A 26,190-nucleotide genomic window follows, 5' to 3' on the forward strand; every position below is an offset into this window, starting at 1 on the left:
ACCAAGGGGACAGCCACGGCACCCCAGGGACACCTAGGGGACAGCCAGGGCACCCCAGGGACAGCCGGGGCACCCCCAGGGACAGCCGGGGCACCCCTAGAGCACCTCAGGGACACCCAGGTCACCCCCAGGGACACGTAGGGGACAGCTAGGGCACACCAGGGACAGCCAGGGCACCCCCAGGGACACCTAGGGGACAGCCAGGGCACCCCAGGGACACCCAGGGCACCCCCAGGGACACCTAGGGGACAGCCAGGGCATCCCCAGGGACACCAGAGCACCCCCAGGGACACTTAGGGGACAGCCAGGGCCCTCCCAGGGACACCAGGGTACACCCAGGGCCCCCCCAAGGACAGACAAGGAACCCCTAGGGACACCTATGGGACAGCCAGGGACCCCCAGGGACAGCCAGGGCACCCCCAGGGACACCTAGGGGACAGCCAGGGCACCCCAGGGACGCCTTGGGGAGAGCAAGGCACCCCAAGGACACCTAGGGGACAGCCAGGGACCCCCAGGGACAGCCAGGGCACCCCCAGGGACTCCAGGGCATCCCCAGGGACACCTAGGGGACAGCCAGGGCACCCCCAGGTACAGCCAGGGGACAGCCAGGGCCCCCCCAGAGGTTGAAGGGGCCCCCCCGCTCCAAACCCAGCACGGATGCCTGCGTTGCGGCCCCCCAAAAACCCATGGCCGCCCCTCGAGCTGATATCGACCCCCCCACAGCATCATTGATCCCCACCCGAGTGTCACTGACCCCCCCAATGTCATTGATGCCCCCCCAATATTCCATTGATCCTTCCTCAGCGTCGCTGACCCCCCCCAAAATTCCATTGATCCCCTCCACTTGATCCCGCCCTTTTTCTCCCCTCACGTTTCCCGCCCTTTTTCTCCCCTCACGTTTCCCGCACTTTTTCGTGGGGAACGACCCCTGAGGGGTCCTGTGGAAGGATTCTGGAGGTCCGAGGGGTGAATTTGGGGTTTGAAGGGAGGTTTTGGGGGGTCCCAGGGATGGATTTGGGGGTTTTTGGGGGTCCAAGGGATGGATTTGGGGGTCCCGGGGTGGATCTGGGGTCCTGGGGAGGTTTTGGGGGGTCCCAGGGGTGGATTTGGGGTTCATGGGGAGGGGTTTGGGGGTTTTTTTGGGGCCTCAGGGGTGAATTTGGGGTCCGGGGAGAGGTTTTGGGGGTTTTTTGGGGTCCCAGGGGTGAATTTGGGGTCTGGGGAGGGGTTTTTGGGGGTCCCTCACCTGCAGGGCGTCGCGGGGGTGGCAGGGGGAGGGGGCAGCGGGGGGGGCCCAGCGCCCACCCCCCCTTGGGCTTCAGGAGGGCGTCGATGAGACCGAAACAGCTCGGGGGGGGGTGGGGGGGGTCAAAAACGGGGGGGGGTCACGGGCTGGAACCCCCCAGTGCCCCCCAAACCACCCCCAGGGCCCCCCCGACCTCCAGGAGCCCGCAAAACCCTCCTCAGGTTCCTTTGATGCCTCAAATGGGCCGCCCAAACCTCCCGAAGATCCCCGAAAAACACCCACAGCAGCCCCTTGAGACTCCCCGCAGACCCCCCAAAACCCCCCAAACCCCTCGAGGACAACTCGGGACCCCCAGGACCCCCCAAAATCCGCCCCCCCCTCCCCCTGAGGCCTCATTTGACCCGCTCCACGTTGCGGACAGGCACCAGCTGATCAAGCCACAAGCACCAGCACCTGCGGGACTGGGATGGACTGGGAGCACTGGGAGGGTGATCAGAGAGAACTGGGATGGACGGGGAGTGGACTGGGACGAACTGGCAGGCGTGTGGGGGTCGATGGTGGGCACACGGTGCCTTACTGGTCTGTACTGGGATGGGTCTAACGGCCCCAGGGGAGGGGGTGTGGCCACACTGGTCCAGACTGGGAGGGGTGTCACCATGGCGCCGGAGGCAGAGTCGAGGATACGAGCGAGGCAGGGACACCTAGGGGACAGCCAGGGCACCCCCGGGGACACCTAAAGGACAGCCAGGGCACCCCAGGGACACCTAGGGGACAGCCAGGGCACCCACAGGGACACTCAGGGCACCCCAGGGACACCTAGGGGACATCAAGGGCACCCCAGAGGCAGCCACGGCACCCCACAGATAGCCAGGGAACCCCCAGGGACACCTAAGGGACAGCCAGGGCACCCCCAGGGACACCTAAGGAACAGCCAGGGCACCCCCAGGGACACCTATGGGACAGCCAGGGCACCCGCAGGGACACCTAGAAGACAGCCAGGGCACCACAGGAACAGCCAGGGCACCCCCGGGGACACCCAGGGGACCCCCAGGGACACCTAGGGGACAGCCAGGGCACTCCCAGGGACACTAGGGGACAGGCAGGGCACCCTTGGGACAGCCAGGGCTCCCCCAGGGACAACTAGGGGACAGCCAGGGACCCCCAGGGACACCTAGGTGACAGCCAGGGCACTCCCAGGGACACCTAGGGGACAGGCAGGGCACCCTAGGGTCAGCCAGGGCTCCCCCAGGGACAACTAGGGGACAGCCAGGGAACCCCCAGGGACACCTCGGGGACAGGCAGGGCACCCCCCAGGGACACCTAGGGGACAGGCAGGGCACCCCCAGGGACACCTAGGGGACAGCAAGGCACCCCAGGGACACCCTGGGCACCCCCAGGGACACATAAGGGACAGCCAGGCACCCCAAGGACAGCCAGGGCACCCCCAGGGACATCTAAGGGACAGCCTGGGTACCCCAGCGACACCAAAAGGACAGCCAGGGCACCCCCAGGGACACCTAGGGGACAACTAGGGCACCCCAGGGACAGCCAGGGCCGCCCCCAGGGATAGCCAGGGCATCCCCGGGGACACCTAGGGGACAGCCAGGGCACCCCAGGGACACCCAGGGCACCCCCAGGGACACCTATGGGACAGCCAGGGCACCCCCAGGGACACCAAGGGGACAGCCAGGGCACCTCCAGGGACACCTAGGGGACAGGCAGGTCACCCCCAGGGACACCAAGGGACAGCCACGGCACCCCAGGGACACCTAGGGGACAGCCAGGGCACCCCAGGGACAGCCGGGGCACCCCCAGGGACAGCCGGGGCACCCCTAGAGCACCTCAGGGACACCCAGGTCACCCCCAGGGACACGTAGGGGACAGCTAGGGCACACCAGGGACAGCCAGGGCACCCCCAGGGACACCTAGGGGACAGCCAGGGCACCCCAGGGACACCCAGGGCACCCCCAGGGACACCTAGGGGACAGCCAGGGCATCCCCAGGGACACCAGAGCACCCCCAGGGACACTTAGGGGACAGCCAGGGCCCTCCCAGGGACACCAGGGTACACCCAGGGCCCCCCCAAGGACAGACAAGGAACCCCTAGGGAACACCTATGGGACAGCCAGGGACCCCCAGGGACAGCCAGGGCACCCCCAGGGACACCTAGGGGACAGCCAGGGCACCCCAGGGACGCCTTGGGGAGAGCAAGGCACCCCAAGGACACCTAGGGGACAGCCAGGGACCCCCAGGGACAGCCAGGGCACCCCCAGGGACTCCAGGGCATCCCCAGGGACACCTAGGGGACAGCCAGGGCACCCCCAGGTACAGCCAGGGGACAGCCAGGGCCCCCCCAGAGGTTGAAGGGGCCCCCCCGCTCCAAACCCAGCACGGATGCCTGCGTTGCGGCCCCCCAAAAACCCATGGCCGCCCCTCGAGCTGATATCGACCCCCCCACAGCATCATTGATCCCCACCCGAGTGTCACTGACCCCCCCAATGTCATTGATGCCCCCCCAATATTCCATTGATCCTTCCTCAGCGTCGCTGACCCCCCCCAAAATTCCATTGATCCCCTCCACTTGATCCCGCCCTTTTTCTCCCCTCACGTTTCCCGCCCTTTTTCTCCCCTCACGTTTCCGCACTTTTTCGTGGGGAACGACCCCTGAGGGGTCCTGTGGAAGGATTCTGGAGGTCCGAGGGGTGAATTTGGGTTTGAAGGGAGGTTTTGGGGGGTCCCAGGGGATGGATTTGGGGGTTTTTGGGGGTCCAAGGGATGGATTTGGGGGGTCCCGGGGTGGATCTGGGGTCCTGGGGAGGTTTTGGGGGGTCCCAGGGGTGGATTTGGGGTTCATGGGGAGGGGTTTGGGGGTTTTTTGGGGCCTCAGGGGTGAATTTGGGGTCCGGGGAGAGGTTTTGGGGGTTTTTTTGGGGTCCCAGGGGTGAATTTGGGGTCTGGGGAGGGGTTTTTGGGGGTCCCTCACCTGCAGGGCGTCGCGGGGGTGGCAGGGGGAGGGGGGCAGCGGGGGGGGCCAGCGCCCACCCCCCCTTGGGCTTCAGGAGGGCGTCGATGAGGACCGAAACAGCTCGGGGGGGGGTGGGGGGGGTCAAAAACGGGGGGGGGTCACGGGCTGGAACCCCCCCAGTGCCCCCCAAACCACCCCCAGGGCCCCCCCGACCTCCAGGAGCCCGCAAAACCCTCCTCAGGTTCCTTTGATGCCTCAAATGGGCCGCCCAAACCTCCCGAAGATCCCCGAAAAACACCCACAGCAAGCCCCTTGAGACTCCCCGCAGACCCCCCAAAACCCCCCAAACCCCTCGAGGACAACTCGGGACCCCCAGGGGACCCCCCAAAATCCGCCCCCCCCTCCCCCTGAGGCCTCATTTGACCCGCTCCACGTTGCGGACAGGCACCAGCTGATCAAGCCACAAGCACCAGCACCTGCGGGACTGGGATGGACTGGGAGCACTGGAGGGGTGATCAGAGAGAACTGGGATGGACGGGGAGTGGACTGGGACGAACTGGCAGGCGTGTGGGGGTCGATGGTGGGCACACGGTGCCTTACTGGTCTGTACTGGGATGGGTCTAACGGCCCCAGGGGAGGGGGTGTGGCCACACTGGTCCAGACTGGGAGGGGTGTCACCATGGCGCCGGAGGCAGAGTCGAGGATACGAGCGAGGCAGGGACACCTAGGGGACAGCCAGGGCACCCCCGGGGACACCTAAAGGACAGCCAGGGCACCCCAGGGACACCTAGGGGACAGCCAGGGCACCCACAGGGACACTCAGGGGCACCCCAGGGACACCTAGGGGACATCAAGGGCACCCCAGAGGCAGCCACGGCACCCCACAGATAGCCAGGGAACCCCCAGGGACACCTAAGGGACAGCCAGGGCACCCCCAGGGACACCTAAGGAACAGCCAGGGCACCCCCAGGGACACCTATGGGACAGCCAGGGCACCCGCAGGGACACCTAGAAGACAGCCAGGGCACCACAGGAACAGCCAGGGCACCCCCCGGGGACACCCAGGGGACCCCAGGGACACCTAGGGGACAGCCAGGGCACCCACAGGGACACCCAGGGCACCCCCAGGGACACCTAGGGGACAGCCAGGGCACTCCCAGGGACACCTAGGGGACAGGCAGGGCACCCTTGGGACAGCCAGGGCTCCCCCAGGGACAACTAGGGGACAGCCAGGGACCCCCAGGGACACCTAGGTGACAGCCAGGGCACTCCCAGGGACACCTAGGGGACAGGCAGGGCACCCTAGGGTCAGCCAGGGCTCCCCCAGGGACAACTAGGGGACAGCCAGGGAACCCCCAGGGACACCTCGGGGACAGGCAGGGCACCCCCAGGGACACCTAGGGGACAGGCAGGGCACCCCCAGGGACACCTAGGGGACAGCAAGGCACCCCAGGGACACCCTGGGCACCCCCAGGGACACATAAGGGACAGCCAGGGCACCCCAAGGACAGCCAGGGCACCCCCAGGGACACCTAGGGGACAACTAGGGCACCCCAGGGACAGCCAGGGCCCCCCCAGGGATAGCCAGGGCATCCCCGGGGGACACCTAGGGGACAGCCAGGGCACCCCAGGGCACCCCCAGGGACACCTATGGGACAGCCAGGGCACCCCCAGGGACACCAAGGGGACAGCCAGGGCACCTCCAGGGACACCTAGGGGACAGGCAGGTCACCCCCAGGGACACCAAGGGGACAGCCACGGCACCCCAGGGACACCTAGGGGACAGCCAGGGCACCCCCAGGGACAGCCGGGGCAACCCCCAGGGACAGCCGGGGCACCCCTAGAGCACCTCAGGGACACCCAGGGCACCCCCAGGGACACGTAGGGACAGCTAGGGCACACCAGGGACAGCCAGGGCACCCCCAGGGACACCTAGGGGACAGCCAGGGCACCCCAGGGACACCCAGGGCACCCCCAGGGACACCTAGGGGACAGCCAGGGCATCCCCAGGGACACCCAGGGCACCCCCAGGGACACTTAGGGGACAGCCAGGGCCCTCCCAGGGACACCAGGGTACACCCAGGACCCCCCCCAAGGACAGACAAGGAACCCCTAGGGACACCTATGGGACAGCCAGGGACCCCCAGGGACAGCCAGGGCACCCCCAGGGACACCTAGGGGACAGCCAGGGCACCCCAGGGACGCCTTGGGGAGAGCAAGGCACCCCAAGGACACCTAGGGGACAGCCAGGGACCCCCAGGGACAGCCAGGGCACCCCCAGGGACTCCAGGGCATCCCCAGGGACACCTAGGGGACAGCCAGGGGCACCCCCAGGTACAGCCAGGGGACAGCCAGGGCCCCCCCAGAGGTTGAAGGGGCCCCCCCGCTCCAAACCCAGCACGGATGCCTGCGTTGCGGCCCCCCAAAAACCCATGGCCGCCCCTCGAGCTGATATCGACCCCCCCACAGCATCATTGATCCCCACCCGAGTGTCACTGACCCCCCCAATGTCATTGATGCCCCCCCAATATTCCATTGATCCTTTCCCCTCTGAGTTCATCGTCGCTGACCCCCCCCAAAATTCCATTGATGCCCCTCCACTTGATCCCCGCCCTTTTTCTCCCCTCACGTTTCCCGCCCTTTTTCTCCCCTCACGTTTCCCGCACTTTTTCGTGGGGAACGACCCCTGAGGGGTCCTGTGGAAGGATTCTGGAGGTCCGAGGGGTGAATTTGGGGTTTGAAGGGAGGTTTTGGGGGGTCCCAGGGATGGATTTGGGGTTTTTTGGGGGTCCAAGGGATGGATTTGGGGGTCCCGGGGTGGATCTGGGGTCCTGGGGAGGTTTTGGGGGTCCCAGGGGTGGATTTGGGGTTCATGGGGAGGGGTTTGGGGGTTTTTTGGGGCCTCAGGGGTGAATTTGGGGTCCGGGGAGAGGTTTTGGGGGTTTTTTGGGGTCCCAGGGTGAATTTGGGGTCTGGGGAGGGGTTTTTGGGGGTCCCTCACCTGCAGGTGCGTCGCGGGGGGTGGCAGGGGGGAGGGGGCAGCGGGGGGGGCCCAGCGCCCACCCCCCCTTGGGCTTCAGGAGGGCGTCGATGAGACCGAAACAGCTCGGGGGGGGGTGGGGGGGGTCAAAAACGGGGGGGGGGGTCACGGGCTGGAACCCCCCCAGTGCCCCCCAAACCACCCCCAGGGCCCCCCCGACCTCCAGGAGCCCGCAAAACCCTCCTCAGGTTCCTTTGATGCCTCAAATGGGCCGCCCAAACCTCCCGAAGATCCCCGAAAAACACCCACAGCAGCCCCTTGAGACTCCCCGCAGACCCCCCAAAACCCCCCAAACCCCTCGAGGACAACTCGGGACCCCCAGGACCCCCCAAAATCCGCCCCCCCCTCCCCCTGAGGCCTCATTTGACCCGCTCCACGTTGCGGACAGGCACCAGCTGATCAAGCCACAAGCACCAGCACCTGCGGGACTGGGATGGACTGGGAGCACTGGGAGGGTGATCAGAGAGAACTGGGATGGACGGGGAGTGGACTGGGACGAACTGGCAGGCGTGTGGGGGTCGATGGTGGGCACACGGTGCCTTACTGGTCTGTACTGGGATGGGTCTAACGGCCCCAGGGGAGGGGGTGTGGCCACACTGGTCCAGACTGGGAGGGGTGTCACCATGGCGCCGGAGGCAGAGTCGAGGATACGAGCGAGGCAGGGACACCTAGGGGACAGCCAGGGCACCCCCGGGGACACCTAAAGGACAGCCAGGGCACCCCAGGGACACCTAGGGGACAGCCAGGGCACCCACAGGGACACTCAGGGCACCCCAGGGACACCTAGGGGACATCAAGGGCACCCCAGAGGCAGCCACGGCACCCCACAGATAGCCAGGGAACCCCCAGGGACACCTAAGGGACAGCCAGGGCACCCCCAGGGACACCTAAGGAACAGCCAGGGCACCCCCAGGGACACCTATGGGACAGCCAGGGCACCCGCAGGGACACCTAGAAGACAGCCAGGGCACCACAGGAACAGCCAGGGCACCCCCGGGGACACCCAGGGGACCCCAGGGACACCTAGGGGACAGCCAGGGCACCCCCAGGGACACCCAGGGCACCCCCAGGGACACCTAGGGGACAGCCAGGGCACTCCCAGGGACACCTAGGGGACAGGCAGGGCACCCTTGGGACAGCCAGGGCTCCCCCAGGGACAACTAGGGGACAGCCAGGGACCCCCAGGGACACCTAGGTGACAGCCAGGGCACTCCCAGGGACACCTAGGGGACAGGCAGGGCACCCTAGGGTCAGCCAGGGCTCCCCCAGGGACAACTAGGGGACAGCCAGGGAACCCCCAGGGACACCTCGGGGACAGGCAGGGCACCCCCAGGGACACCTAGGGGACAGGCAGGGCACCCCCAGGGACACCTAGGGGACAGCAAGGCACCCCAGGGACACCCTGGGCACCCCCAGGGACACATAAGGGACAGCCAGGGCACCCCAAGGAGAGCCAGGGCACCCCCAGGGACATCTAAGGGACAGCCTGGGTACCCCAGCGACACCAAAAGGACAGCCAGGGCACCCCCAGGGACACCTAGGGGACAACTAGGGCACCCCAGGGACAGCCAGGGCCCCCCCAGGGATAGCCAGGGCATCCCCGGGGACACCTAGGGGACAGCCAGGGCACCCCAGGGACACCCAGGGCACCCCCAGGGACACCTATGGGACAGCCAGGGCACCCCCAGGGACACCAAGGGGACAGCCAGGGCACCTCCAGGGACACCTAGGGGACAGGCAGGTCACCCCCAGGGACACCAAGGGGACAGCCACGGCACCCCAGGGACACCTAGGGGACAGCCAGGGCACCCCAGGGACAGCCGGGGCACCCCCAGGGACAGCCGGGGCACCCCTAGAGCACCTCAGGGACACCCAGGTCACCCCCAGGGACACGTAGGGGACAGCTAGGGCACACCAGGGACAGCCAGGGCACCCCCAGGGACACCTAGGGGACAGCCAGGGCATCCCCAGGGACACCAGAGCACCCCCAGGGACACTTAGGGGACAGCCAGGGCCCTCCCAGGGACACCAGGGTACACCCAGGGCCCCCCCAAGGACAGACAAGGAACCCCTAGGGACACCTATGGGACAGCCAGGGACCCCCAGGGACAGCCAGGGCACCCCCAGGGACACCTAGGGGACAGCCAGGGCACCCCAGGGACGCCTTGGGGAGAGCAAGGCACCCCAAGGACACCTAGGGGACAGCCAGGGACCCCCAGGGACAGCCAGGGCACCCCCAGGGACTCCAGGGCATCCCCAGGGACACCTAGGGGACAGCCAGGGCACCCCCAGGTACAGCCAGGGGACAGCCAGGGCCCCCCCAGAGGTTGAAGGGGCCCCCCCGCTCCAAACCCAGCACGGATGCCTGCGTTGCGGCCCCCCAAAAAACCCATGGCCGCCCCTCGAGCTGATATCGACCCCCCCACAGCATCATTGATCCCCACCCGAGTGTCACTGACCCCCCCAATGTCATTGATGCCCCCCCAATATTCCATTGATCCTTCCTCAGCGTCGCTGACCCCCCCCCAAAATTCCATTGATCCCCTCCACTTGATCCCGCCCTTTTTCTCCCCTCACGTTTCCCGCCCTTTTTCTCCCCTCACGTTTCCCGCACTTTTTCGTGGGGAACGACCCCTGAGGGGTCCTGTGGAAGGATTCTGGAGGTCCGAGGGGTGAATTTGGGGTTTGAAGGGAGGTTTTGGGGGGTCCCAGGGATGGATTTGGGGGTTTTTGGGGGTCCAAGGGATGGATTTGGGGGTCCCGGGGTGGATCTGGGGTCCTGGGGAGGTTTTGGGGGGTCCCAGGGGTGGATTTGGGGTTCATGGGGAGGGGTTTGGGGGTTTTTTTGGGGCCTCAGGGGTGAATTTGGGGTCCGGGGAGAGGTTTTGGGGGTTTTTTGGGGTCCCAGGGGTGAATTTGGGGTCTGGGGAGGGGTTTTTGGGGGTCCCTCACCTGCAGGGCGTCGCGGGGGTGGCAGGGGGAGGGGGCAGCGGGGGGGGCCCAGCGCCCACCCCCCCTTGGGCTTCAGGAGGGCGTCGATGAGACCGAAACAGCTCGGGGGGGGGTGGGGGGGGGTCAAAAACGGGGGGGGGTCACGGGCTGGAACCCCCCAGTGCCCCCCAAACCACCCCCAGGGCCCCCCCGACCTCCAGGAGCCCGCAAAACCCTCCTCAGGTTCCTTTGATGCCTCAAATGGGCCGCCCAAACCTCCCGAAGATCCCCGAAAAACACCCACAGCAGCCCCTTGAGACTCCCCGCAGACCCCCCAAAACCCCCCAAACCCCTCGAGGACAACTCGGACCCCCAGGACCCCCCAAAATCCGCCCCCCCCTCCCCCTGAGGCCTCATTTGACCCGCTCCACGTTGCGGACAGGCACCAGCTGATCAAGCCACAAGCACCAGCACCTGCGGGACTGGGATGGACTGGGAGCACTGGGAGGGTGATCAGAGAGAACTGGGATGGACGGGGAGTGGACTGGGACGAACTGGCAGGCGTGTGGGGGTCGATGGTGGGGCACACGGTGCCTTACTGGTCTGTACTGGGATGGGTCTAACGGCCCCAGGGGAGGGGGTGTGGCCACACTGGTCCAGACTGGGAGGGGTGTCACCATGGCGCCGGAGGCAGAGTCGAGGATACGAGCGAGGCAGGGACACCTAGGGGACAGCCAGGGCACCCCCGGGGACACCTAAAGGACAGCCAGGGCACCCCAGGGACACCCTAGGGGACAGCCAGGGCACCCACAGGGGACACTCAGGGCACCCCAGGGGACACCTAGGGGACATCAAGGGCACCCCAGAGGCAGCCACGGCACCCCACAGATAGCCAGGGAACCCCCAGGGACACCTAAGGGACAGCCTGGGCACCCCCAGGGACAGCCGGGGCACCCCTAGAGCACCTCAGGGACACCCAGGGCAACCCCAGGGACACGTAGGGGACAGCTAGGGCACACCAGGGACAGCCAGGGCACCCCCAGGGACACCTAGGGGACAGCCAGGGCACCCCCAGGGACAGCTAGGGGACAGCCAGGGCATCCCCAGGGACACCAGAGCACCCCCAGGGACAGCTAGGGGACAGCCAGGGCCCTCCCAGGGACACCAGGGTACACCCAGGGCCCCCCCAAGGACAGACAAGGAACCCCTAGGGACCCCTATGGGACAGCCAGGGACCCCCAGGGACAGCCAGGGCACCCCAGGGACGCCTTGGGGACAGCCAGGGCACCCCCAGGGAGACCGAGGGGACAGCCAGGGCACCCCAGGGATAGCCAGGGCACCCACAGGGCCAGAAAGGGCACCCTCAGGGCGCCCCAGGGCCACCCAGGGCACCCACAGGGACACCAAGGGGACAGCCAGGGTACCCCCAGGGACAACTAGGGGACAGCCAGGGCACTTCAGGGACAGCCAGGGCACCCCCCGGGACAGCCAGGGCACCCCCAGGGCACCCCAAAGACACCCAGGGCACCCCCAGGGACACCAAGGGGACAGCCAGGGCACCCAAGGGACACCCAGGGCACCCCCAGAGACACCTAGGGGACAGCCAGGACACCCGCAGGGAAACCTAGGGGACAGCCAGGGCACTCCCAGGGACACCTAGGGGACAGGCAGGGCACCCTAGGGACAGCCAGGGCTCCCCCAGGGACAACTAAGGGACAGCCAGGGCACCCCCAGGGACACCTAGGGGACAGTCAGGGCCCCACAGGGACAGCCAGGGCCCCCCAATGGACAGCAAGGGCACCTCCAGGGACACCTAAGGGACAGCCAGGGCACCCCTAGGGACACCTAAAGGAAAGCCTGGGTACCCCAGGGACAGCCAGGGCACCCCCAGGGACACCTCGGGGACAGGCAGGGCACCCCCAGGGACACCTAGGGGACAGGCAGGGCACCCCCAGGGACACCTAGGGGACAGCAAGGCACCCCAGGGACACCCTGGGCACCCCCAGGGACATCTAAGGGACAGCCAGGGTACCCCAGGGACACCAAGGGGACAGCCAGGGCACCCCCAGGGACACCTAGGGGACAGCTAGGGCACCCCAGGGACAGCCAGGGTCCCCCCAGGGATAGCCAGGGCATCCCCGGGGACACCTAGGGGACAGCCAGGGCACCCCAGGGACACCCAGGGCACCCCCAGGGACACCTAGGGGACAGCCACGGCACCCCAGGGACACCTAGGGGACAGCCAGGGCACCCCAGGGACAGCCTGGGCACCCCCAGGGACAGCCGGGGCACCCCTAGAGCACCTCAGGGACACCCAGGGCACCCCCAGGGACACGTAGGGGACAGCTAGGGCACACCAGGGACAGCCAGGGCACCCCCAGGGACACCTAGGGGACAGCCAGGGCACCCCAGGGACGCCTTGGGGACAGCAAGGCACCCCAAGGACACCTAGGGGACAGCCAGGGCCCCCCAGGGATACCTAGGAAGACAGCCAGGGCCCCCCCTGGGACAGACAAGTTACCCCTAGGGGACTGTCAGGGCACGCCCAGGGACACCTAAAAGACAGCCAGGGCAGCCCTGGGACACCTAGGGGACAGGCAGGGCACCCCCAGGGACACCTAAGAGACAGCCAGGGTACCCCAGGGACAACTAGGGGACAGCCAGGGCACCCCCAGGGACAGTCAGGTCCCCCCAAGGGACACCTAGTGGACAGCCCGTGGACCCCAAGGGACACCTAGGGGACAGCCAGGGCACTCCAGGGACACCTAGGGGACAGCCAGGGCAACCCCAGGGTCAGCCAGAGCACCCCAGGGACACCTAGGGGACAGCCAGGGTACCCCCAGGGACACCAAGGGGACAGCCAGGGCACCTCCAGGGACACCTAGGGGACAGGCAGGTCACCCCCAGGGACACCTAGGGGACAGCCACGGCACCCCAGGGACACCTAGGGGACAGCCAGGGCACCCCAGGGACAGCCAGGGTACCCCCAGGGACCCCTAGGGGACAGCCTGGGCACCCCCAGGGACAGCCGGGGCACCCCTAGAGCACCTCAGGGACACCCAGGGCACCCCCAGGGACACGTAGGGGACAGCTAGGGCACACCAGGGACAGCCAGGGCACCCCCAGGGACACCTAGGGGACAGCTAGGGCACCCCAGGGACACCCAGGGCACACCAGGGACACCTAGGGGACAGCCAGGGCATCCCCAGGGACACCAGAGCACCCCCAGGGACACTTAGGGGACAGCCAGGGCCCCCCCAGGGACAGACAAGGCACCCCTAGGGACACCTATGGGACAGCCAGGGACCCCCAGGGACAGCCAGGGCACCCCCAGGGACACCTAGGGGACAGCCAGGGCACCCCAGGGACGCCTTGGGGACAGCAAGGCACCCCAAGGACACCTAGGGGACAGCCAGGGCCCCCCAGGGATACCTAGGAAGACAGCCAGGGCCCCCCCTGGGACAGACAAGTTACCCCTAGGGGACAGTCAGGGCACGCCCAGGGACACCTAAAAGACAGCCAGGGCAGCCCTGGGACACCTAGGGGACAGCCAGGGCACCCCCAGGGACACCTAAGAGACAGCCAGGGCACCCCAGGGACAACTAGGGGACAGCCAGGGCACCCCCAGGGACAGTCAGGTCCCCCCAAGGGACACCTAGTGGACAGCCCGTGGACCCCAAGGGACACCTAGGGGACAGCCAGGGCACTCCAGGGACACCTAGGGGACAGCCAGGGCAACCCCAGGGTCAGCCAGAGCACCCCAGGGACACCTAGGGGACAGCCAGGGCGCCCCCCGGGCCACCTAGGGGAAAGCCAGGGCACCCAGAGCTCCAAGTGCTCTCCAAGGCAGGCTCAAAACCCTTACCAACGATTGGCTTTAATAAAGCAACTCACACAAAGTCACCAGCACCACACGGTTGGTCTGTAACGGCTGCAACAAAATATGCCCTCCTGGAAGCAGTTCAGCACTTACTGATCACTTCTTTGTTTTGGCACTTCCCAGCCAGGGCCTGCGGGGCCTCCTGCAGATGCAGGTCTTCGCTGACAAGGCTCCACTTGTGCAGCAGCAGCAGGATTAGGGGCAGGAGCAGGAGCAGCTCCCTGAAATTTTAGAAAATATTAGAAAAATACAGGCAAAAATCTCACCTCTGTCCTCCCCTAAGAACATCCCTAGGACATCATCCCAGTTTTTCCCAGCTAGGAGCTGCAAGGAATTCAGGCAGGGGAACTGACATCAGGGAACAGCTTTGTAAAGTCAAAGGCAGAAAGAGAAGATCCACCAGCAAAGGGCAGGAAAGGGGAAAGGTTTCTGAAAACATTTCTGCAATCTAATTAATAATTATTTCTGCTTCCCCAGCGAGAAGAACACAAACTCACAGCCATTCAGGCCTGACAGTCCCCTGCAGCCAGAGCTCAGCACACATCCACAGAAGCAAGTCCAGCATCTGAAAGAAAAAAAAAAAAAAAAAACAACAAAAAAACACAATCAAACCAGAAGGAAAAGGTGATTTCTTTGGCTTCAAAGTTATTTCAAGTTCTTAAAGCCCAACACAGCTGATAGGAGAAACAGAGTCAGGGCTCCTGGCAGACAGAGGGTGTTTTCCCCCCCAGGGGACTGCAGAGGAATTGTCTGGGACTTGGACTGTCCCTCGGGGTGACACCAGTTGCTGTGACTTTTATCATTCCATATGTTTGACTCCCAAAACTTCCCAGCCCAGGGGCTTGAGCTGACAGGGCAGCACAAAGATTGTTCTCTGTGTGGTGCCCAGATTTGGGGTTCACTGTCACCTTTGCTAGTTTAGATGAATTATACCCACGGCCCCGAATTCCCTGCTCAGTTCCTGCTGCAATAACCTCACAGTGCCTCACGGAGCATGGATATTCCCACGCAGAGCTGCTGCTTGAATGCCAGATGTGTCAGGAACCAGCAGAGCTTCCAAGGAAGCTCAGCAGGATGGGGACAGGATAGGTTTCTATTCCATAGATTTGGTTAATTCTAACCCTCATCCCCTGGGGGTCACCTGTCAGATTTCCCTGGAATTCAGCCACCCCCTGAGCTCGGGCTCCAGGTGATGTTTCAGAGCAGGAGAAGGCACTGGCCGGCCTGTGCTGAGGCAGCCCCTGTGCCCTCGGGAGGACACAGCTCCCTGCAGGAGCTCAGCTCCTTTCCGAGCCCCAGCAGCGGCCTCTGCAAGTGCCTTTCCCTCAGGCAAGGGATGCCCATCCCTGCCTTCAGCACACCTCCAGTGGGACCCACCTGCAAAAGCTTTCCATCACTTCTGCACTCCGGCTGGCTCCCTGGAAAAGTCCAGACTTCATCCAAACGAAACTCCATCCCACTCAAACCTTTGATTTTGAGGCATCTCCGAGGGCCGTTGCTCTGGATTTAATTTCTGTGAGGGAGGAGCACCTTGGCTTTAATGCTGCCGATGGGTGATGTCCTCAGGCTGAAAGGGAGGGGATTTGGGGTGGCCAGGACATCCCTGGCAACTGTGTGGGAGCTCCGGGAGGTGGGAATTGCTGTCTGAGCCCCTCTGCAGACAGCCCGAGCCGCCGTTCCCGGGCAATGCCAGCTGTTCCCTGGGGAGCTCTTGGGCTGTGGGTGCCTCTGTCCGGGCTGCAGCATCTCCCCGTGCCCGGTGGGAGCAGCCCCTGGCCGAGGAGCCGCGGCAGCCCCGGGGCCGTGTCCGTGCCAGCCCCGAGCCCGGCCCCGGGCCCTGCGTTTGGCCGCCGCTGCCACGGGCGGGGCCCCGCAGGCACAGCTCCTCCCTGCACATCATCCCAGGGCTGCTGGCCCCGCTGGGGCTGCCGGCCTCCTTCCTCCCTGCGCCTCCGGGCACCCGGGACACCTGCAGGAAACACCGAGGGACACTGCAGGCGGCACGGGGGGGCACCGAGGCCTCCGGCCAGAAAAGCAGCCCCGGCCTCAGCAGCTGCCATCAGTTTGGCCCGGCAACACTCACCTGCAGGAAACGCCCCTGTGCGGGTGGGACCGGCCCTGCCTCTCTCCAGAACTTTGGCCGTGGAAGAAGGGAAGCCTCAGGACTTGTCCTGCTCCTTTCCGCCCAGAAAGAGACTTTGTGTAAGTACTTTTACGGCAGCTGTTGAGTAAATCCTGGAAAGGACAGGAAATCAGCGTCACTGGAAGAGCTTTGTGCTGTCGTGACCTGCCAGCCAGTTCTGCCCTCGAGCCATTCCAGGGGCTGCTGTGTGAAGCAGCTTTGGCAGAGAAGGCGGCACTGCACTTACCTTAGTGGGGCCAAGCGTTGCCATCCTATGGAGGTCCATCCCCATAATGCAGAGATTGGTTCAGCTGCTTGGAGCAGAGTCCGGGTAATGCCAAGGTGCTGAGTTCGATTCTCAAACGGTCCGTCTGCTTGAGAGTCAGATTTTAGGATCCCTCTCAGCCTCAGTATATCCTGTGACCTGGAAATAAGAGGAAAATTCTCGGCTGAGTTTTAATAAAACAGCTTTTGCCATTGCAGGGTGTGAGCTGCACTCGGTGATTTTCGGCCGCGACGAGCCCCACGAGCATTCCGCCCTTCCTTGCCGCCATCATGGTTGCGTCTGAGGCCACTTCCGGTCCCGCCGGCATCTTTTTTGCGGCACCGCTAAGGCCCCCGGCAGGTGTTTACACAGACGCCTGACTAAATCCACGAATCCGAACCCGGAGGCGGCGCGGATGAGCACATGGCCGGTGTCTGCACACCTGGAAACGCCGCGGAAAATTGCGCCCGGGCGGCGCTGTAGTCGGGGTTTTTGTGCAGGCATCTGCGTAAACGCCTACAGGGTCCTTATTTTTTCCCGCCCTTTTGGCCGCCCTTTTTGGAAGGTCGGGCGCCTCGCGCCTCGGCGCCATTTTGTGAGGGGCGACGCGTGACTTCCGCTTTTCCTTGCCGCCATCTTGGTTGCTCCTGAGGCCACTTCCGTCCCGGCCGCCATGTTCTTTGTGGCTCGGCATAGGCCTCCGCCAGGTGTTTACACAGACGCCTGACTAAATCCACGAATCCGAACGCAAGCGCGTCGCGACTGAGCACACGGCCCGTGTCGGCACACCTGGAAACGCCGCGGAAAATTGCGCCCGGGCAGCGCCGTAGTCGGGGTTTTTGTGCAGGCGTCTGGCTAAATGCCTATAGGGTCCTTATTTTTTCCCGCCCTTTTGGCCGCCTTTTTTGGAAGGTCGGGCGCCTCGCGCTTCGGCGCCATTTTGTGAGGGGCGACGTGTGACTTCCGCTTTCCCTTGCCGCCATCTTGGTTGCTCCTGAGGCCACTTCCGTCCCGGCCGCCATGTTCTTTGCGGCTCGGCATAGGCCTCCGCCAGGTGTTTACGCAGACGCCTGACTAAATCAACGAATCTGAACGCGGACGCGGCGCGACTGAGCACACGGCCCGTGTCCCCACACCTGGAAACGCCGCGGAAAATTGCCCCCGGGCGGCGCCGTAGTCGGGGTTTTGTGCAGGCAGCTGCATAAACACCTATAGGGTCCTTATTTTTCCCGCCCTTTTGGCCGCCCTTTTTAGAAGGTCAGGCGCCTCGCGTCTCGCCGCCATCTTGGTAGTGGAACCCACTAAAATGCCCCCTCGGCCGCTCACACAAGCGCCTGACTCAATGGACTGCCGCCCGCGGCGCCGCTGCGCCCCCATCCCGTGTCCGCACACCCGCAGACGCCGCGGAAAATCGCGCCCGGACGGCTCCGGGGTCCGGGTGGCGCGCGCAGGCAGCCGGCTGCCACGCGCCCGGGCTCCTTGCCTTTTTCCCTCCCTTTCGGCCCCGAGCTGCGGGCGGGCGGGCGGCAGCGCCGCCCCCGAGCTCACAATGCGGGGCTGCCACGCGCGTCGGGGACGGGCGGGGGGGGACAGCTGCACTACCGCTCTTTGCCCACAGGGTGGCAGCACTGCCGCACGGCTCCGGCGGGACGGTCATGGGGGACAGCTGCACTACCGCTCTTTGCCCACAGGGTGGCAGCACTGCCGCACGGCTCCGGCGGGACGGGCGGGAGGGACAGCTGCACTACCGCTCTTTGCCCACACGATGGCAGCATTGCCGCACAGATCAGGCGGGACGGGCGGGAGGGACAGCTGCACTACCGCTGTTTGCCCACACGGTGGCAGCATTGCCGCACAGATCGGGCGGGCCGGGCGGGGGGGAAGCTGCACTACTGCTCTCTGCCCACAGGGTGGCAGCACTGCCGCGCGGCGGCGCGGAGCGGAGCCATAAACGAACGTGCCCAGAAATGCCCTTCCGAACAGCCTCCGGAATAAATGGCCCAAAAGACCCCCGAGCACACCTGCGAGAACCCTGCCAGCAACCAGACCGAAACAAAAAAGCCTTTCGTTCAGGCTCTATTTCAATATTTTTTATCTTTGTGATTCTGATATTTACAGTAATCATTACAATTCAGCTTTTATATTATGTACATTATACATCATGTATTATGTTTATTATACTATTATATTTATTATATATATTAAGTATAGAAAGTTATATATAAAATAATTTATTATTTATTATGTAATGTTATAAATAATAATACATTTCATTGAAATATCATGATTATGTACATTATAGATGTTTATATTATGTATATTATATATACTTATAAAACGTGTAGTATGTAATAATATATTGTGTATTTATTATTTATATTATTTTTCATATCCTATACTTTTTGTTATTTTTCTTTTTCATTATTTTTTAATTCGTTTGTTTATATTTTAAACGATATTTTACACTAGATGAATTCATTAACCTAACACATCAGAAACACAATTAATTTGAATTAAATGAGCCTGGTTTTCTAAGGGGTAAAGTTTTAATCTTTATTCAAATAATATGGGCATGTTTTCTCTTTCTCTATGGTTTTTTTTTGGTGGGTTGCGGGGGAGTTTAGTTTGTGGGTTTTCTTTTTTTGTTCGCTTTGTTTTGGAGTTCTTTGCTAATAAACAAGCAGGGTCGGAGAGTTCAAAATAAAACGTCTACTTTGTTTTTATTGCCCCCTCTGAAATACGCCTCGACAGCCTGGACAGCAGGCTGCTGCTGGTAACACTGTGCACGGGTAGGAGGAGACCTGGTCGGGGCTGGGAAGGAAAAAACGGCACCACGGTGGTCACAGCTTTCTCCCTTCAGGAGTTTTATGGAGCAGAAAATACAGAGCTTTTGCCAACTGCGCTCTCTATGACATCCCGACGTCCAGCGGGCACGGAGGTCATTTCTCATCTTTCTTGCCAACAGCCAAACCCCCAGGCGCCCGGGGGAAGAAAGAGTATGGGGAAAAAAAAAAAGGAACAAAGAAAACATGAAAAAATAAACCAAAACGACAGAAAATAATAAATAAAATTAAAACACCAAAAGAAAAAAATTTCAAAGTAACAAAAAAGTGGAAAAAAATTTAAACAAAAAATTAAAATAAAAAACTAAAAGTAGTTTTAACAAGTAAATAAATAGCTAAAGAAAGAAATATAAAAATTAAAAAACGGAAGAAAAAGGTTTGAAAAACCACAAAACGCAACATGAGAAACCACAACAAAAGAGCATAAAAATACAAAAATAACAAGAAATAAAATACAAAATTAAATAAATGCAGCTTTCACCTCCTGCCACTGCCTAAAAAAGCACCATGGCTTTCCTCAATTATGCAGCAATAAGGGAAACAAACCCAGTGCCCCCCAGAACAGAAGGTTTTCTAGACAATTCCCACTTTTGCTTGGAAACAAATTCTATTTTAGTGGGAAGCTCATTTTGGACAAACACCCAAATGTGCCAAGGTAGGAAAGAACCAGCCCCCTGTGTCCAAGGAACAGCAGCTAGGCCTGGATTCAGGTTTTAATGGCATTTATGTAATTAAAAATGCAGTAAATTGAACTTTACAAAGAGATGAATCATGGCAAAGAAATACTTCAACGTTTTCTTGGGAATTCACAGAATTTTGTGGAGATGGTGCTGGACAATTCCTGATTTACCAACATTAATTGGGTAAATTTCCTTGGAAATGTGCTCTACAAGGTGCAAAAATTCCAATTAGGATGGAAAATTGGAATAAATAAATATTCCCTTACTAAAATCAGAGAGAAAATCAGAGTTATTCCTTCAAATAAAAGGAAGGAATAACATCTAAATCCAAGCTTGCCTGGAAAACAAGCTCAGGAATTTCTAACATTGAAAACTTTTGCAAGAGTCATGAAGTTGGTGAAAGTTCATGGAATGATGATTTAAAATCTGCTTCCTCTGCTCTAATTTAAAGGGAAGTGGGAATTCAACAGGTCCAGTTACTCCTATCCAACCTTGGACTGGGATAAGGCCTTCCAGTGGCTTCACTTCCTACTGGCTCTCTCCTTTTTGCCCACAACCTGCAAGAGGAAAAGCAACAGGAATAAAGTCTCAAACAGGATGGCCTTGGTCCAGGCAGACTGAAATGCAGCTCCCAGGGAGGGAGGCCAGGCTGTGCCTCGGGGAGCTCCGGGAATCTGGGATTGCCCGTGGGATTCAAGGGCTGGAAAAGCACACCCACCTGCCAGGTTCAGTGCTGGGACAGAGCAAGGCCGGGGCTCGGGGGCAGCAGTCAGAGCTGGGACTGCAGGAGAACACCCCAAACCCGGGTTAAACATCCGGCATGACACGCAGCACGCTCCGGGAGAAACTCGGGTGGGAGAAGCCCCGGGATGCTCCACGTTCCTTGCCCTTGGCAGCTGTGCCAGGGCCTCCATCAGAATGCTGACCTCACCGTGCAGCTCCTACAAAATAGGAGAACTTATGGGAATCGCCCAGCAATCCATGGACTTCCAGTTATTAAGAACCACAGCTGCAGCGAAAGGTGCCCAAACTCTACTGCAAACCAGCAGGTCTGAGGAGACGCAGGGATTTATTCCTGAGGGGACACAAGGATCCCTCAGCCAGCCAGGATTTCTCCCAGGCTCTTCCCACTGCTCTCTGAGGACACAAACAGCAGTTTTTCCCTGGAGTTCCCCTTTCCAACAATGCCAAGACTCATGTTCTCCTCCAACCCCAGGTTCAGGAAGGAAAGTAGGAATATTATCACTGCACAGACTGTCCAGGAGGGTGTGACTGAGGCAGCAGCACCAGCTCCCACTCCACTGCTGCTCTGGATTCCTGAGCAGCTCCTTTCCATCCTGCCCTTCCCAGCACCATTCCCTGGGTGCCATGTCCACAGACACCTTCTCCATGCAGCTTAAAACCCACAGACACCAACAGAAAGGAGATCAAAAATCAATTCACATGCTGCTAGTCAGAGAGAATGGGAGAGGCCTAAAAATCTGCATTTATTTTAGAACACTAGAGCAATTTCTTCATGACCCTGACTATCAGTGATGGGCAGATAAACACCTTCTTTAACTTACTACCTGCAAAAACATCAAGTTTCAAGTTTAGTAAAGATAAAATTTTGCTGCAAAAATAAAAGAGGTGGGATGTTGGTGTTAGTGCTTTAACCTTCGGACATTAGCGGCTATTTGTAAAACAAATTCATTATTGAAGCAGCTAACTTGAAAATAAGGGGGTTTTACAATAAAGTTGACCAAAAAAGAGTCTCAAAATTAAGATATAGGTTGCACAAATATTCAGGAAAAAAAAAGTTGTCTTTCGTGCATATAACCTGCCAGCCTCTCATGTTTTCAGTCCTTACCATTTATTTTTACCAAGGTGATGACTAAAACCTTGTCAAAAGCTCAAAAAAAAAAACAATCCAGGACAAGGCAGGTGTTTTCCCAAGTACCCCCAGTGTGGAGCTGTGTCAGCCACAAGTGTTTGCTCCCTCAGCCCAGCCCGGAGCAGGCTCCAGCTGCTGCCCAGGGGTTACCAAGGGACTCACCTGTTTCAAGCTGTAAATGCAGGTGGCCTGCACTGGAGTGCCAAAAAATGTGAAATATGTGACTCTCACCTTGAATAGCGATCGATCTTCTCAGGGGAGCCCCTCACCCAGGATGGGGGGCTCTGCCACGGATTTCATCCCTCTGCATCTGAAAGAAAGTTGGGACAAAAGTCAGAGTGCTGCAGGATACCTTGACAGCTCCACACATCTTGTGGCAATCTAGGAATACCCTCTACAGTCTAACTACACCCCACATCACAAATTTCAAGCCCCCAGCACTATTACCCTATTACCCCCACACCCAGACTGAGCAGCAAGGCAGAGCAGCTCCCGGCCAAACACACACCAACACCCGTGACACAGCACAGGACAAACGAGGGGACACAACAGGGACAGAAAACTCTGGCAAGAAGAATGACCCTGAGGGTCCAGAGAACTCGGAATGAGATGACCGAGGTAAGATGGAAGGTGAGCTGGCCAGGCTCAGAGAACCCTGCAGGAACAAGATGCCATCGGGATGACTTATCCCAAGAAATGCAGAGATGGATGCCCGAGAATCCTATGGTCAGAATCCTCGACCTGTCTGCATTCTCACAAGACCTAACCCGCCGGAATGGATCAGGGCGGTGCACGGCTGTCAATACAGCTCAGAACAAGACCTGAAAAGGCATCGGACTGGATGCTTGTGAAGAGAGATGGATTCTGATGAGTGTCCGAGCAGCTGAGACAAAGGCACCTGGCTGAGGAGCACAGAGATCAGAAATGCTAAGACTGATGCCAGGGGTTTTGATAGGCCCCTCAAAGGACAAAAGGAAAAGACAAGACACCAAACAGACAGAGTGCACAACAGACAAGTGACACAACACACACCAGCACTGCTCTGCCCGGCACACCTCGGCACTCTGATCCAGAATGAGACTTTCTGTAGCCTAAGCGGTCACATCTTGGACATCCCTGTCACCAAAAATGACTCAAAAAATCCCTCCCGGTGGCCCCTGATCCCACACCCCGCTTTCAAGCCCTCCCTGGCTCCGAGCCCTCCACTTATCTCTCGGACGTCTAGGGAGGTGAATCCACGCTGGGTGGCAAAGAAGGCCGCCTCTCCCTCAGGGAAATTCCTGCTGTTGCTGGGCTGTTGTCTCCTACACAGCTACAATAAAGAAAACCAAACATCAAAGCATAATCTTGGCAGCCCATCACCCAAAACCCGACAATTCTGCTACTCACTGTCTCCTAAGCTTGCCCGTGTCCTCGGCCCCGTGCTTCAGCCGCGCTCAGAGGCCAACGCCGGCGTCGCAGGGTCTGCCTGGGTAAAGAGCAGACAAGGTGACGTGGCAGCGCTGGAACTTGAGGGGACCATCCCTCCTTCTCCTCCCTGACTCACCTCAACTCCTCGCCCGTTATCCAAGCCTACCTGGATGGGGCCTTCACAAGGAGAAGATCAAGGCTCCATCACAGACTCCTGGAATGCTCCCGGAGGGCTCACGGGTGAGGTGACCCGGGTCTGTCGTCCGGTTGGTGAGAGGGGAGCTCGGCCTCCTGCGAGTGGACTCCCTAAAACACACAATAACGGAGGCTTAGAGTTGCACCAGCGAGTGAGGCTTGAACAATAGCAACTGCTTCTGTCCACCCATCACTGCTCACCTCGCCCACGTCAGCTTGACTGCTGAGATCCGGCTTTACCACCTAAAAATAAAGACAAAGAACAGAGTTGTAACACGGCTACCATTTACACCTCCCCTGCAAATCAAAACAGTGACTGACCTTCTCAGGGGAGCCCTCTCACCCAGGATGGGGGCTCTGCCACAGATTTCATCCCTCTGCATCTGAAAGAAAGTTTGGACAAAAGTCAGAGTGCTGCAGGATACCTTGACAGCTCCACACATCTTGTGGCAATCTAGGAATACCCTCTACAGTCTAACTACACCCCACATCACAAATTTCATGCCCCCGGCACTATTACCCTCGTACCCCTACACCCAGACTGAGCAGCAAGGCAGAGCAGCTCCCGGCCAAACACACACCAACACCCGTGACACAGCACAGGACAAACGAGGGGACACAACAGGGACAGAAAACTCTGGGCAAGAAGAATGACCCTGAGGGTCCAGAGAACTCGGAATGAGATGACCGAGGTAAGATGGAAGGTGAGCTGGCCAGGCTCAGAGAACCCTGCAGGAACAAGATGCCATCGGGATGACTTATCCCAAGAAATGCAGAGATGGATGCCCGAGAACCCTACGGTCAGAATCCTCGACCTGTCTTTGCATTCTCACAAGACCTAACCCGCCGAATGGATCAGGGCGGTGCACGGCTGTCAATACAGCTCAGAACAAGACCTGAAAAGGCATCGGACTGGATGCTTGTGAAGAGAGATGGATTCTGATGAGTGTCTGAGCAGCTGAGACAAAGGCACCTGGCTGAGGAGCACAGAGATCAGAAATGCTAAGACTGATGCCAGAGGTTTTGACAGGCCCCTGAAGGGCTAAGGGAAAAGACAGCACACACAAGACACCCAAGACACAGAGTGCACAACAGACACAACACACACCAGGACTGCTCTGCCCTGCACACCTCGGCACTGTGATCCAGAATGAGACTCTCCCTGGATGAAACCTAAGGGGTCACAGCTTAGACATCCCTGTCTTCAAACCTGACTCAAAAAACCTTGCTCGTGACCCCACAGTCTTCTTTCATGCCCTCTACGGCTCTGAGCTCTCCACTTATCTCTCAGATGTCTGGGGAGGTGCATCCACGCCGGGTCCCAAAGAAGGCTGCCTCTCCCTCGGGGAAATTCGTGCTGTGACCAGGCTGGTGTCTCCTCGTCAGCTACAATAAAGAGAACTAAACGTGACCCTGTGCTCTTAGCAGCACATCAGCCAGAAACCAGCAATTCTGCTACTCACAGTCTCCTAAGCTTGCCTGTGTCCTCGGCCCTGTGCTTCAGCTGCGCTCAGAGGCCAACGCCGGTGTCGCAGGGTCTGGTCTAAAAATAAAGACAAAGAACAGAGCTGTAACACGGCCACCATTTACACCTCCCCTGCAAATCAAAACAGTGACCGACCTTCTCAGGGGAGCCCCCTCACCCAGGATGGGGGGCTCTGCCACAGATTTCATCCACCTGCATCTGAAAGAAAGTCAGAACAACAGTCAGAGTGCAGCAGGATACCTTGACAGCTCCACATATCTTGTGGAAATCTAGGAATACCCTCGACAGCCCTGCTACACTCCACATCACAAATTTCAAGCCCCCAGCACTATTATCCTATTACCCCTACACCCAGACTGAGCATCAAGGCAGAGCAGCTCCGGGCCAAACACACACCAACACCCGTGACACAGCACAGGACAAACGAGGGGACACAACAGGGACAGAAAACTCTGGGCAAGAAGAATGACCCTGAGGGTCCAGAGAACTCGGAATGAGATGACCTAGGTAAGATGGAAGGTGAGCTGGCCAGGCTCAGAGAACCCTGCAGGAACAAGATGCCATCGGGATGACTTATCCCAAGAGACGCAGAGATGGATGCCCGAGAATCCTACGGTCAGAATCCTCAACCTGTCTTTGCATTCTCACAAGACCTAACCCGCCGGAATGGATCAGGGCGGTGCACGGCTGTCAGTACAGCTCAGAACAAGACCTGAAAAGGCATCGGACTGGATGCTTGTGAAGAGAGATGGATTCTGATGAGTGTCCGAGCAGCTGAGACAAAGGCACCTGGCTGAGGAGCACAGAGATCAGAAATGCTAAGACTGATGCCAGGGGTTTTGATAGGCCCCTGAAAGGACAAAAGGAAAAGACAAGACACCAAACAGACACAGAGTGCACAACCGACAAGTGACACAACACACACCAGGACTGCTCTGCCCTGCACACCTCAGCACTGAGATGAAAAATGAGACTTTCCCTTAACGTAGCCTAAGGGGTCACATCTTGGTGCCCCCAACTCCAAATCTGACTTAAAAAACCCCTCCCGGTGATCCCTGCCCTGGCATCCTGCTTTCATCACCCTCCACTTATCTCTCAGGCATCCAGGGAGGCAAATCCCTGCCAGGTGCAAAGAAGGCCGCCTCTCCCTCCTCGGGGAAATTCCTGCTGTTGCTGGGCTGTTGTCTCGTACACAGCTACAATAAAGAAAACCAAACATCAAAGCATAATCTTGGCAGCCCATCACCCAAAACC

General features: G+C 60.2%; 3 long non-coding RNA genes across 5 annotated transcripts; all 3 read right to left on the reverse strand.

The window, feature by feature from the left end:
- Positions 1–15,488: 15,488 nt before the first annotated feature.
- Positions 15,489–16,728, reverse strand: LOC136305815 (uncharacterized). Of its 2 annotated transcripts, none has more exons than XR_010725436.1 (3): positions 16,432–16,728; positions 16,146–16,297; positions 15,489–15,575 (listed from the first exon to the last, which is right to left on the reverse strand). It is a non-coding gene; the product is annotated as an uncharacterized lncRNA (long non-coding RNA). The 2 variants fall into 2 exon arrangements; XR_010725435.1 differs by lacking the exon at positions 15,489–15,575 and adding an exon at positions 15,952–16,031.
- Positions 16,729–19,029: 2,301 nt separating this feature from the next.
- LOC136305813 (uncharacterized) lies at positions 19,030–22,517 on the reverse strand. 2 transcript variants are annotated; one of them, XR_010725433.1, is made up of 4 exons: positions 22,077–22,514; positions 20,691–20,913; positions 20,464–20,529; positions 19,030–19,399 (listed from the first exon to the last, which is right to left on the reverse strand). It is a non-coding gene; the product is annotated as an uncharacterized lncRNA (long non-coding RNA). The 2 variants fall into 2 exon arrangements; XR_010725432.1 differs by lacking the exon at positions 19,030–19,399 and having other exon boundaries at positions 19,939–20,529; positions 22,077–22,517.
- A 2,230-nt stretch (positions 22,518–24,747) lies between these two features.
- On the reverse strand, positions 24,748–25,149 carry LOC136305814 (uncharacterized). The gene is made up of 3 exons (XR_010725434.1): positions 25,072–25,149; positions 24,914–24,993; positions 24,748–24,836 (listed from the first exon to the last, which is right to left on the reverse strand). It is a non-coding gene; the product is annotated as an uncharacterized lncRNA (long non-coding RNA).
- Between the last annotated feature and the right edge of the window lie 1,041 nt (positions 25,150–26,190).

Source organism: Chamaea fasciata, unplaced genomic scaffold, assembly GCF_029207755.1.
Source record: "Chamaea fasciata isolate MVZ Bird 193981 ecotype frontalis unplaced genomic scaffold, bChaFas1.0.hap1 SCAF_671, whole genome shotgun sequence".
Lineage (NCBI taxonomy): Eukaryota > Metazoa > Chordata > Aves > Passeriformes > Sylviidae > Chamaea > Chamaea fasciata.